Source organism: Trachypithecus francoisi, unplaced genomic scaffold (assembly GCF_009764315.1).
Source record: "Trachypithecus francoisi isolate TF-2019V2 unplaced genomic scaffold, Tfra_2.0 Lachesis_group14, whole genome shotgun sequence".
Classification (NCBI taxonomy): domain Eukaryota; kingdom Metazoa; phylum Chordata; class Mammalia; order Primates; family Cercopithecidae; genus Trachypithecus; species Trachypithecus francoisi.
Genome location: NW_022681459.1, coordinates 23,957,450 through 23,969,779, shown reverse-complemented (window position 1 = coordinate 23,969,779; position 12,330 = coordinate 23,957,450). Strand labels below are relative to the sequence as shown.

General features: G+C 43.6%; 1 protein-coding gene across 5 annotated transcripts in view; it reads left to right on the top strand.

Moving 5' to 3' along the window:
* HLCS (holocarboxylase synthetase) overlaps window positions 1–12,330 on the top strand; it is a 248,844-nt gene that overhangs the window by 169,361 nt on the left and 67,153 nt on the right. The gene's annotated exons all lie outside the window — the stretch shown is intronic.

Genomic DNA, 12,330 nt, shown 5'->3' with positions numbered 1-12,330 from the left:
GAAGCTCTTTCTGTCTGGTGTCCTGCCCCTCTCCGGGAATCTCAACTCCTGATGCTCAAAGCACAGGAGGCAAATAAAGAATGGGCTGAGAGAGGGGTGGGAAAAGAAAGATTAAAATATTCAATTCGTTGGAAAAAGCAGTTAAACCAATAGTAGTAAAAAGTGATTATGTATTTCAAATATTGGCTTAAAAGAACGGAAATTCATCTAGGCTTGTCAAGAACCGTTTCACGAGTGTGCGGTGTAATACAAAATTGAGGAGTTTGATAGATTTCCCATCTTTGTTACTCTTACGTTAAAATCATAGTTCACAGAGTGAAGTTGGTGGCATTCTTTCATTTGTTTCTAATTAAAAAAAAAATAACTGTTATTCTAATTCCTTGTACCCGGTGAGGAAACCCCCTCTCTCTTTCAGGTGGGTCTGTTCCTTGGTTGTTGGGAGAGAGTGTCCCTCCCTTTACTGTCCCCACTCTGTGTGTCCCCTGCCTGCTAAGGTATTGGTTGGCAGAATGGCAGCTTTCAAGTCCCCTTTGCATGGTTTGAAGTCATATGTCTCCAGCAGGCGTCTTTTATCAGTGAAATTGTTCTAGTCTCTAACTTGCTGCTTACTGTCTAGAAGCTGCATCCCCAGAGTCATGCTGCGGCGCTGCCAACGTCTGGAGATGGTGGAGATGCATACGTGGCCTGCAGGTGACATCAGGATCAGCCACCAGTGTTCTCCCTTACGCTAGCACTGCCAGAATCCTGGGGCCGGGGAGTGACTTGGGGATAAATCTCGAGCGAGGATGGTAGAACCAGACCCACCTCCTGCATTTTAATGGAAACAAGAAGACTAACTTACTTGGAAGATGAATGAAGTGTATGTTTTTAATCACGTAGAACAATATATATATATATTTGCATGTACACACACACACACAGACACACACATACACACACATAAGCCAGAACCAAACCAGTCTCAAGAATTGATTAACAGAAAGACAATAATAATAATAATTATTATTATTATTTTAATTGAGATAGAGTCTCACTCTGTTGTCCAGGCTGGAGTGCAGTGGCGTGATCTTGACTTACTGCAGCCATGACCTCCTAGGCTCAAGTGATCCTCCCGCCTTAGCCTCCCAAATAGCCAGGACCAGAGACACATCCTGCTACACCTGGATGAGTTTCGTCTTTAGTTTTTGTAGAGACAGAACCTCTCACTATATTGCCCAGGCTGGTTCCAAATTCCTGGCCTCAAGCAGTCCTCCTGCCTCAGCTTCCCAGAGTTCTAGGGCGTGATTCACTGCACCTGGTCTCATACTGTAATTTCCTTAGTGGTCTCCCTGCTATTAGATACTGAGGTAATTTCTAATTCTTGTGACTCTGAAGCTACGTTGAACATTTTTATGTCAAAGTCTTTCTTTCTTTCAAAAGGAAATTTTAGGAGAAACTCGAGAAACAAGGTCACAAGTCAGTGACCATAAGCATGCCAGTGACTGCCTGTCGATCATTACTGCCAAAGCACTTTCCTGCACCACCAAAATGTGAGCGTGACCATTTGGCTGCCATCTCTTCAGGGATGGGAAAAGGAGGGAAATGTGACTTCCTTTATTGTTTTGTGTTTCTTCCCTGGTTAGGAAAGTTGGTGTGTTTCTTCAGTTTGTTAATTATGTTAGTACCTCTCACCCAGGTTTTCCTGTTGGTTCTGGCTCTCGTGAAGTCCCCCCGTGGAGGAAGTCTCTGCAGTGTATGGACAAAAGAAAACCTAGAAAAAGCAGAGATTGCCTGAGATGCCAGAGATGGCATCAGAGTTTTGTTCGTTTGTTTTTTGCTTTAAGTTCTGGGGTGCATGTGGAGAACATACAGGTTAGGTAAATGTGTGTCATGGTGGTTTGCTGCACCTATTAACTTGGGTATTAAGCCTTGCGTGCATTAGCTGTTTGTCCTGATGCTCTCCCTCCCCTTTTTCCTTCTCTGACAGGCCCCAGTGTGTGTTGTTCCCCTCCCTGTGTCCATGTGTTCTCATTGTTCAGCTCCCACTTGTGAGTGAGAACTTGTGGTGTTTGGTTTTCTGTTCCTGTGTTAGTTTGCTGAGGATGATGGTGTCCAGCTTCATCCATGTCCCTGCAAAGGACATGAACTCATTCCTTTTTATGGCCGCATAGTATTACATGGTGTATATGTACCATATTTTCTTTATCCAGTCTATCATTAATGGGCATTTGGATTGGCTCCATGTCTTTGCGATTGTGAATAGTGGTGCAATAAACATACGTGTGCATGTGTTTTTATTGTAGAATGATTTATATTCCTTTGAGTGTGTACCCAGTAATGGTATTGCTGGTCAAATGGTATTTCTGGTTCTAGATCCTTGAGGAATTGCCACACTGCCTTCCACAATGGTTGAACTAATTTACATTCCTACCAACAGTGTAAAAGCATTCCTATTTCTCCACAGCCTCGCCAGAATCTGTTGTTTCTTGACTTTTTAATAATCGCCATTCTGATTCAATGCTATCCCCATCAAACTACCATTGACATTCTTCACAGAATTAGAAAAAACTACTTTAAAATTCATGTGGAACCAAAAAAGAGCACAGATAGCCAAGTCAATCCTAAGCAAAAAGAACAAAGCTGGAGACATCACGCTAGCTGACTTCAAACTATACTACAAGGCTATACTAACCAAAACAGCGTGGTACTGGTACCAAAACAGATAAATAGATCAATGGAACAGAATAGTGACCTCAGAAATAGGACCACACATCTACAAACATCTGATCTTCGACAAACCTGACAAAAAAAAAAAAAAAAAGCAATGGGGAAAGGATTCCTCATTTAATAAATGGTGCTGGGAAAACTGGCTAACCACATGCAGAATACTGAAACTGGACCCCCTTCCTTACACATTATACAAAAATTAGCTCAAGCTGGATTAAAGACTTAAATATAAAACCCAAAACCGTAAAAACCCTAGAAGAAAATCTAGGCAATATCATTCAGGACATAGGCAAGGGGAAAGATTTTATGATGAAATTGCCAAAAGCAATTGCAACAAAAGCTAAAATTGACAACTGGGATCTAATTAAACTAAAGAGCTTCTGCACAGCAAAAAAAACTATCATTGGAGTGAAGAGGCAACCTACAGAATAGTAGAACATTTTTGCAATCTACCCATCTGACAAAGGTCTAATATCCAGAATTTACAAGGAACTTAAACAAATTTACAAGAAAAAAACATCCCCATCAAAAAGTGGGCAAAGGACATGAAGACGATTCTCAAAAGAAGACATTTATACAGCCAACAAACATATGAAAAAAAGCTCAACATCACTGATCATTAGAGAAATGCAAATCAAAACCACAGTGAGATACCATCGCATGGTGTCAGAGTTGATGGTGACGACATCAGAAGGTATCCTAAAGAGTGGCAGGAAAGCCCTGTGAGGAACAGCAGAGGTGAAGCAGTCCATAGTCGCTCGCTGAGATGCATCTTGATGGTTTGTTAGTGGATTTTCATTAGTAATTTATGGTTCTCATGGTTATATCAAAAGAATGTTTCTCTCTACATGTGCTACCCAGGAAGCTTACAGGTTTAGCAGATTGTTAATGAGTTTCTGATACCCTGAAATTTTTGCTGTTGTTTTTGTTGACATTTGATGTTTTGGTACTAATTCTTTGTTTGTTTGTTTGTTTTGTTTTGAGACGGAGTTTCGCTCTTGTTGCCCAGGCTGGAGTGCAATGGTGCAATGTCGGCTCACTGCAGCCTCTGCCTCCTGGGTTCAAGTGATTCTCCTGCCTCAGCCTCCCAAGTAGCTGGGTTTACAGACATGTGCCACCACACCCGGCCCATTTTTGTTGTATTTTTAGTAGAGACAGGGTTTCACCATGTTGGCCAGGCTAGTCTCAAACTCCTGACCTCAGGTGATCCACCTGCCTTGGCTTCCCAAAGTGCTGAGATTACAGGCATGAGCCACCATGCCTGGCCTATTTTTGTACTAATTCTACTCATTGTCCTCCACTCTCCTTGTTGGTATTCCAGTAAACATGGCGTCAGTGCTCTGTTTGGTTTCTCTTGGTGCTATAGGGTTAGATGCTCAGAGAATCTATGAGGACAAAAAATTGGTTTTATCCTCCAAGAATGGGAGGGGGGAAGTAGCTAAATAGGCCTGGTCTATGTAGCTCTAATGCAGAGAAATACTTATCTAGGTAATGCAAAATACAAAACCCAGTTGTGTCTAATTTACACAGGTGATACTGACACTGTACATCTGGTGGTAGTAAACTTATAAAATAAATTATATAGCACATGCCTTGCCCTGAAGCTCATGTGTACACACACACACACACACCCTGCACGTTTGAAGCTGGTAAACGGGCTGTTGTTAGTCTCCTTGTAGACTAAGTTCACACATACACATATTTGTGAATGCAGAGTACACGGAAGGATTCCTGAGAAGGATTCCTGAGTCTTCTTGCATCCTTGAAGGAGGTTAACAAGTTCGTGTTTCTAGTTTGCAAGGAATGATCACTTCATGCATAGTGAAGAGAGATTCATATTATTGAACTGATTGTTCCTTATAATGAAAGGCTAAGAGAGGGGTGTCCCAGGCAAGTGTAGAGAGGAAAGAAGATGGTGTGTCGGCAAACTGCGAGTAATTCCATATTTAACAGATGACTGTCACCTCCTAGACTATCCATTGATTCAGTAAATATTTGCCTGTTTCTCATTCTCTTCCAGGCATTGTGCATCATTATCCAAATAAGTAGGAAATGTAGTTTTGATTTGGTTCAGCTTAATGTATTACTGTTTCATCAGTTCTAAAATACACATTGTAACACTTCTGAAATTGGGATGTATACTACCATCAGCAGGGTCTTAGATTCGTTTAAAAAGGCTGTCATTGTATTTGGCGGTGCTTTAACACACACAAGAAGTCCAGGCTCACAGGTCAAGAAAACCCGAGTGGTTATGCCCTAATCAGTATGGCAGGTAATTTTAGTGAGTGATACATTTAAGTTTTTCTTTGTTGTTTTTATTTCTTTTAACCCTACTCTGGATTAAATGCTGTATTTATTGGTAGGTTTTTAAAATTAGTTATCTTGCTTTAAAAGTCACTGTCCTGCTCTAGCTAGATCTTGTTCTGTTCTTGTTCTTCCCTGTTCTGGGAATTTTTCCATGCATGGATAATTGGCTTGCATAACCATATTTTGAAATACTAGGAGAGGTAAAATTAATAGTTAGCATTAATAGTAATTATCCCAATACTACATCTACATCTGTCTCCATACATCCCTGAACAAGCTGTTGATTGATTTGAAAGGGCGTATGTATATGTGCTGGTGCCCATCACATGTGCTCAACCCATCACGAAAGAGCTGTGATTACTATAATTAAAAGTAATGTAGATGAAAAATTATTCCAAAATTTATTTTAAAAAACCCATCAGGTCAGATAAATATGCTTTATGAAGTCTGTGCGTCATCCATTAGATTAGAAGATTGATGCTTTTTTTTTTCTTTTTTACCCCCAAGACAGAGTCTTGCTCCATCACCCAGGTGGAGTACAGTGGTGCGAACTTGGCTCACTGCAACCTCTGCCTCCCGGGTTCAAGCAATTCTCCTGCCTCAGCCTCCCAAGCAGCTGAGATTACAGGTGCAAGCCACCACGCCTGGCTAATTTTTGTATTTTTAGTAGAGACGGGGATTTTGCCATGTTGGCCAGGCTGTGCTTTTGGGGTCATCTAAAAGACAAAAGCTATCCAGACCCAAGAAACGCTTCAGGCTGTCCTTGGCATGAAGATGGAGCTTCACCAGGGACGTGCCACTTTCTGCCCAGGAGCCTGTCTGCCTCTTGCAGCCATCAACCTGACATTCACGGTGCCCACAGCGCCCAGGCTGTTCATGCTGAAGGGCGCTTGCAGGCCTGTGCGCCCAGCTGCCCTCAGCCTCACCTTGGCATCCCAGGAGCCTGTGCTTGTTGGTGCCCAAAGTCCCGTGGGGGCTGAGGCAGGAGGGGGCTGGCATGTCAGCCCCACCCTGAGCGTGTGCGCATCTGGCTGGGTCATGACAGCGCCCGGGCTCGGCCACAACTTTGCTCCAAAATCAGAGCGGTGCCAGGAGCAGGGACAGGCCCTGCAGCAGGAACAGGCACTTCTGAGCCTGTGGCGGGAGGGGGACTTCCTGGGGCCCCTGAGAGTGCAAGGATGTCCCAGTTGGCAGCCACGACTGGGCAGCTGCAGCCGTGCCTGGGAGAGTGGAGCTCCAGTGCCTTCAACTCGGAAGGGGGCGTGGCTCTCACCTGTTCCCAGTTCCTGCCAGCTCTGGGGAGGTGCAGCCCCAACCATGCCTCCTCCACTGCAGCTGGCGCGGGGCCTCACTGCCATCACTACCTGCCTCCTACTCCCCAACCCATGGGAAGGGGCTGTCAGGCCACTGCTCCCTGGGCCCTGCCCCTTCCTTCGCCTCATTCCCGGTGGCCGAGGAGCCACCTTCTCACTGAGGGAGCAGTGCTGGTTGGTGGTCATCTCCATGGATCACACAGCCTGGGTTTCGGTGGGACCCTGATGTGGCTTGAGTCTGGCTTATTTTTGCTACCCTGTGAGTGCACTTTATCAGGCTTAGGTAAGATGGCTCTTTTTTATTTATTCATAAAATCCTGGACCCTATCATTTAACAAGCGTTTTTACTTTAAGCTTGAGGGAACTTGCAACCTTTCGGATGTGCGACTTCTTCGTTATGCTTCTTTCTTTTAGATACGTGGTATTATGTTTTCCCCTGCACTGTTTCTTTATGGGGAAGTGGAAAGAGTACGGATTTGGGAGCCCAGCAGACCTCAGTTTAATCCTCTCAGTGGTGGCTGCTAGCTGTGTGGCCTTTAACACCTGATTCGCCCTCTCTGAGCCTCAGGTGTTCTGTCTGTAAAACAAAGATGCCACCTGCCCAAAGGATTGTGAGGATTAGAGATAGTGTGTGTAAAACAGATGCTGTATTAGAAGCTTTCTATAAATGTTCCTGTTAGTATCATAATTATTACAATGTTCAGATATGGCAGAGTTTAGACTGATAACACTGTTTATAGTAGGATTGACGACCCTGCAAAGGAGTGGTAGATGCTGATGTGAAAATGAAAGGTCAGAAGAAGTATTACTTTCCAATTTTTTTCAGTGTAATATTCGATTCATACAAAAGAGTAAATGCAGCACAGGCATTTCTTATGAAGCGTGGAAACAAAGTGGGCAGGATCACATGTCTCTCATGCTCCTCTCTTATCCTCCCGTGCCCACACCCCTCTGGGGAATCCCTCTGCTGGACCTGATGTTTAGCATTGAGGATGAACTTTTGCAAAACTTCAACCCATTGAGTTGCTGTAAACGTCCTGAGTCCAGATGGCAATCTGACTCTACTTATTCTCTCTTTAATTCATTCATTTAACAAACACGCCATGTGGATTCCCTCCAGTTTCTAGGTGTGCTGCTGTCCTTGTGTTTTTGTCTTTCGGAGCCTCCTAAGCTGCTGCTTCCTGCCAATTCTGTAGGGACTCAAGTGTTTCATCCTTGGTGTTTCTGACGTTAGCATCGACATTGCTTTATAATTTGTGGCAATCAGTCTTGAGGGCCATCCAGCCATCCCCTGTGCTGTTAACAGGGACTCAAAACTAACTCGTCAAGGTGTAGTTTCCAGTCAACACTAGGCCCACCACTGTGAACTGTCTTCTGGAGACGGTTTCAGATTTTCGCCTGTAAGGATAGCTGCAGTAAATGCCTGTATGAATGCTCAGCCCCGACTCCATCTTGATAAATGGCTAAATTATCTCTTAATTGAGTACAAGCAAAATACAATGAGAGAAAAGGAGAAGTGTTCAAACACTGCCGCTCCTCCAAGGGAAATTAAGTGCTCTTTCATGTCTGTTTTTTAAAAGTGGGTTTAATGACACTGTTGTGTGGCTAATGCTGGGGAAACACACCCTCCCCCAGCATAGGCGCGTACTAACGCTATTTAAGCCCGCTTGTGAAAAAGGCCTTCCCTTGCCGTTTCATGCAGTGTTTCTCATGTGATTACTTGGACAACCTAATGTAAAAATATTTTGGCTGCAGGTGTCACAAGTGACACACTGGCCCCTCTCTCCCCAGTGTGTAGGGACAAAAGCGGGTTCTTTAAGACCTGCACTTTTAATGAACCGTCTTATTTTAGACACTCAGAATCTAATAGTGTGCCTTTTGGTGAAGTTGTTGAGAATTTTAATGCATTTTAGTTCTCATTCATCACGGCCTATGTGCTCCTCGCGGGAGGGTCTTTAGAAATAGGATTAACTTCTAGAGGAATGCATTAGCCATGCCACAGAAGTAGGCAATGTGCTAACTAGTCTGATAGATTGCTCCAACCTTCAAATCCTTCTGGCCGCCCCCCTCCCCGACTTTTTTCCCTTTATTGACAGCTTCTCATTGAATGGCTAGAAGCATTAGTGTATTTAGGAGTTAGATGTTTTGTATGATCCTAGGCTGATCTCATATTCCCTTTCTGAAATTAATTCGACACTGCTTTACATGTTAATCCGCAAAGGATTGATTTGGAGAAGGTCAGAGCAGTGCAGCCTCAGAAAATGGAAGAAAAGCTCCACTTAGAACAGCTCATTTCAGTTCCCAGACCTAAGCCTGGCTGCCTTTTCATTGTGACCCTTAGCCAGCTGTAGGCGGCTTGGACATCTAGCAGAATACATCAAACAGTAGGGTTTGATGTGTAGGATCGTTGGACTAATTAAGTTTAGCTTGGTTAACCAATTGCAGTTTGCAAATTGAACAATTGCACTTTGAAAGCTTCTGACACAATAGAACACAGAATCTTCTTTTTAGGCATAAACATTCCCAATAATGGAGTAGTACTTTTTGAAAGAAGCTTATGCCAAATCCACACAGTTTGGATGTCTCTAACATAAAGTTCATTTCACTGGTAACAGAACTCTAGTCTCCTTTATTCCAGGAATCGCATGATGTCAAAGGCAAGAAGCCCCAGTGCAGTGGGTGGAGAAGCAGGCGGAGGAGTGGGATGAGGGAGAGAAATGCCGGTGGGTGGAGGATAGGTGAGTGTTGGAGAATTAGGAGATCTCATATCTTAGAAGAAAATGTTTTTTAATCTTGAGCCACAGTCAGACAAATGTTGGTGAACTGATCACGACTATGGCATAAGATATGTGATGATTTTTAAAAGACAAAAACCCAGAAAATCAAATTAAGGTGAATGCAGCGTCATTTGGTGGAAAGACTCAGTTTTACAGGGAAGAACAGAGAAACCGGTTAAGACCAGGCTGAGCAAAGACATAAATGGTTACGACCAAAGTAATTCCAAGTGTGAATAAAAGTAAAAAATGCCAATGTTTATAATCTGCCTTTATATTGAAGGATTGCATGTTAGTTGCTTTTTCGTTCTGAAAAGAGTATGGTATGTCATGCATCCGTTATCTCCTGCTTCCATCTTCCACTCTAATCGAGTCTTCATCTTCGTCGAATGCCTACTCTTTGCTCTGACAAGTTCCCGCAGCAGCCTGCTGTACTGTGTAGCCAGACCGGGTTGCTCGGCATGGCAGGGGGAAGCCAGCTTTAATCTTGGCCACTGAAAGTCTTACTGGGATCTGAGCAGTGCTCACAGCTGACTCCTCTGATCCTTTGCTGAAGTACTTAGTATCATCACAAGGCTTTTCTTAGAAGGTTACCAGTCATGGGAAAGGAAATTTTTACCACCGGTTTCCCTAACACCTGTGAATGTAAGACAAGAAGCAGGGAGGACTTACTAGATTCATGGTGGCTGCGGGTTTCTTGCCTTTGGAGCTGTGCCATGTATCTGCACTTCCTGAAGTCAGCGTTTCCGATAGTTCATTTTCTATATCTACAACACATTTCATTGGCCGCATTGGCTTACCCGTACAACTGTGTGTCCTGGGACCTCAGCAGAGGCTTGGCTTGATTACTAAAATGGCTGAGTGGTAGAAGGCAATCCAGAGAAGGATGACTAGTCCCCAGCTTCAGGGTAACATCGAGCAATTCAGAGCTTCATGCAAAGTAGCAAAGAAACAGTAACTACAGTGACAAGGTATTAACAGGCGATGTTACTGAACTCCTGTGTATTTCCTAGACATACTTTATTAATTTTTCTCCCCCACAACAACCTAGTGACAGTCACACTTTTTTTTTTTTTTTGAGATAGGGTCTTCCTTTGTCACCCAGGCTGGAGTGCAGTGGTGTGATCACAGCTCACTGCAGCGTTGACTTCCCAGGCTCAAGTGATCCTCCCACCCCAGCTTCCTGAGGAGCTGGGACTACAGGCATGCACCACCGTGCCAGGCCTGGCTAATTTTTGAAAGGTTTATAGAGATGGGGTCTCACTATGTTGCCCCAGCCAGACATACTTTTATAGATCCCCTTTTACAGCTGTAAAAACTGAGGCGAAGAGTAGTATGGAACCCAGGGAGACAGTGTTGGAGCAAGAATTCAGCACAAGTAGTCTGACTCTGGTACTCTTAACCATTGTACTTCAGAGCCCCCTGAGTTAAAGAAAAACAATTCCCCACAAGTTAAAACCCAGACCGGTGTCCACATTGACTAGATGACTAGTGGAGACATCCTATTCCATATAATCAATTAATTGAGTAGTGGAATTTCTTGGGGTGGGAGAATTGTAGGCTTCTATGAATGACAAGAATAATTTCCATTTTCCTAATGACTTTTTTTCTGTCTTGAGTCAAAGGTATCAAGGAACCGGTAAAAATGTCATGTATTTGCCCTGGAGTCTCAGTTGACCATCCTTGGCCTATGTAAACGCCCTGAACTAGAACAACTTTTCTCCAGATAACTTTTGGAAAGGACCTGTATTGGTGTGTATATAGGCACACACATCTCTAAGGGTCAACCCATGGCCAGGTCCTGAAATCTCAAATCACTTTTTAGGAGCACCAATTTGATGGATTCTGCGCGACTTATCCCCCATCTTTACTTGTTTGTCCAAATGTGGCAAGGCGTTTGTGTTGGATTCTTAAGGGTACTGCTCTGTTTCTCAGTGATAATATGAGAAGCACACATGTCTAAAATTGTTTGCTGCTTTTGCTATGTGTACATTTTTTGTTGTTACTGTTGTTGCTCAGAATTCATGTCTTAGTATGGATGACAATAGCGGTTATTTCCCACAGTGCAGAATCAGAAGGAACCTCAGAAGAGACCAAATCTTTGTATTTCACCTTCACTGTTAGAAAAACTTCATTGAGGCCAGGTGTGGTGGCTCACGCCTGCAATCCCAGCACTTTGGGAGGCTGAAGCGGGCGGATCATTTGAGCTTCGGAGTTCGAGACCAGCGTGACCAACATGGTGAAACCCCGTCTCTACTAAAAATACAAAAAAAAAATTAGTGGGATGTGGTGGCATATGCCTGTAATCTCAGCTACTCAGGAGCCTGAAGCAGGAGAATTGCTTGAACCCGGGAGGCGGAGGTTGCAGAGAGCCGAGATTGCACCACTGCACTCCAGCCTGGGTGACAGGCGAGACTCCATTAAAAAAAAAGAAAAAAAATAAAAAAGGGCAAAGCAAAGATTCATTGATCCCTGGCCTCCTTCTTCCCCTCAACCACACATCCACACACTCACGTGACCTTCCCTGGCCCTCCCAGGGCCCCCACTTCTCCACCTGCTTCTCCACCCATTGCGCTGGGTCTTCTTGCCTTTGACCCCATGCAATTCCTGGAATAAAGGAGGCTGGAGTTACGTTACCAGTGAAACGAACTTTGAACCAGCAGTATCAGCATTGCCTGGAGAGGGATTATAAATGGAGAATTCCAGACTCCACGACCCTATCCAATCAGAACCCACATGTTAAATTAACAAGGTCCCTGGGTGATTTGTATGCACGTTAAAGTTTGTAAAGGACCACATGGAATTCTACCAAAATAAGGAAGGCCTTATTTTCTCCTTACGTTTTCCTTACTCTCACCTCTACCCCTTCTTAGAGCTGCCTTTTCTCTACTTCCTGAACTACCAGAAAGAGGTAAAGGTGTTAATTTCTCATTCCCCATATTATGAATGTTTTGCATAGATTTGCCAGGTAAAATCCAGGATGCCCTGTTCATTTTGAGTTTCAGATAAACAACAGGTAGCTTTTTAGTATAAGTATATCGCATGCACGGTTTGAGACATACTAAGAAATTATCTGAAATTCACATTTAAATGGGCATTCTGTATTTTTATTTGTGAAATCTGACAGCCCTAGTTGGAAGAAAATGATAGTATAGCCCTTTTGAGGAGAAAGTAACAATAGACAAAGTATACAAATGATTTTGGAGGAGGAAACCTGGAGAGTCCACCAT